Consider the following 1970-nt stretch of genomic DNA (forward strand, 5'->3'; position numbering starts at 1 on the left):
GGCCCTGCTGTGTTCTTAATATTGTTGCGTCAGCGAGGTCACGTGACTAGTGTCACGCCCCCTGCTTTCTGGAAATATCTTGTACCTTCGTGAATTGTCGGGAGATTACTAGATATAGGGTAGTCTGGTATACATAAGAGGGTGACAACGTGACGGAATAATAATATGTGTGTAGGTAATGAGTAATTGAACTGCAGTCAGAGAGAGACGTATTGTTGAAGTCTAGCTTGTGATACGTGAATTATAGTTTGTTATAGCGCAACTGTTGAAGTTGAGTGTATCAGTAGAGTTATATTCAGAAAGAATAAACCAGTTTTATTTAAGAAAGGACTTGTGTCACTAAAGTTTCGTCGGAACTAAGTTACGAAAAATTAATTAACAAACGGAGACGTAACAATATTTTCTAATTTTTGTATTGAGAAACTCAGCAATTGCTGACCTTGGATCGTAAAAAGCCGTTTTGTATCATATGTAAACTTGCACTGTGTATAGCGTGTGTGTGTGTGTGCATGTATTTATAAACAATTTGTAGAACGTCGAATATAGTTTGTTTATTATTTAGGACAATGCTACACAATGGGCTATTTTTTCTGTGCCCACCATGAGTATCGAAACCAAATTTTTAACAGTGCAATTCCCCAGTCTTACTGGTGAGCCACTGGAGGAGGGAGATGTTGAATATACACACTAGAATTATTAGATAATTAAAGGGAGATGAAACATTTTTCCCAGCACTTTGGAAACAAAAGTAACATACAAATAATGCACATGTAGGTATCATAATCAAAATAAAGAAAAAACATAAATAAGTTTTTCTAGCACGGAGAGTAGTAAATGTAAAAAATATATAAGTTGTTACAGTGTATATGTTACTAAACACATTTGAGTTTAATGTATTAGGGTGTCAAGAAATTAATGTCTCGTTTTGGAACACTTTCATTAACCACCCACCAAAAAACGTACATCACGTATAATAGTTAAACGAACCGCCTAAGCGTCACCTTAGTGTAGCCTACATAATATATAAAGTTTAGTATACTGTAATCCTTTATGGTGAAGGCACACGATGAGACACGCATTCAGTATGTAATGCTGTTTGAATATAAGAAGGGAAATAACGCCTCTCTAGCCACAAAGAATGTCAAAGAAGTTTATGGAAATGTTTTGAACGTTCGTAAGTGTCAACGATGGTTCAGCAAATTTCGTTCAGATGACTTTAGCCTTATAAAAGTGTGATGGCAGGGGCCGGCATTTTGGAATTGATATTGATGCTCTGAAGACGCTTGTTTAGTATAACCCAAGGCAACACACTCGTGAATTGGCCCTGAAATTGCATGTCTCTCATGAAACAATGGGTAAACATCTAAAGAATATAGGAAAACTCCATAAAAAAAGGTGTTTGGGTGCCTCGTGAACTCTCCGATGATCATCGTTTCCAACGTGTGGACGTTGCTTCGGCTCTTCTGGCACGTTATGCGCGTGAACCATTTTCGGACAGAATTGTCACCGGTGATAAAAATGGATTCTCTATGCGAATACTAAACGCAAAAAACAATGACCCAGTCCTAGACAAAAACCACTCCCGACCCCCAAACCTGGACTCCAATCGCAGAAAGTGATGCTTTGCATTTGGGACATCAAAGAAGTAATTCATTTCAAACTCCTCAATCCACAGCGAACTATCAATGCAGAGATCTATAGTCAGCAACCGTAATGTTTAAATCAAGCCCTTCATCAGAAACGTCAGTCGGAAAGGTGTTTTTATCCACGACAATGCACGTCCACATGTGACACGTTTGACGCAACAAAAGATTATAGAGTTGGGTTGAGAAGTTCTCCCCATCCACCATATTCTCCAGATATGGCACCATCATATTACCATCTTTTTCGTTCGCTATAACACCATCTTAACGGGAAAACGTATGCAAATGTGAAAAGTGTTAAAGAGGACATCGACATATTTTTTGCTT

The sequence above is a fragment of the Limulus polyphemus genome, unplaced genomic scaffold (assembly GCF_000517525.1).
Source record: "Limulus polyphemus unplaced genomic scaffold, Limulus_polyphemus-2.1.2 Scaffold292, whole genome shotgun sequence".
Classification (NCBI taxonomy): domain Eukaryota; kingdom Metazoa; phylum Arthropoda; class Merostomata; order Xiphosura; family Limulidae; genus Limulus; species Limulus polyphemus.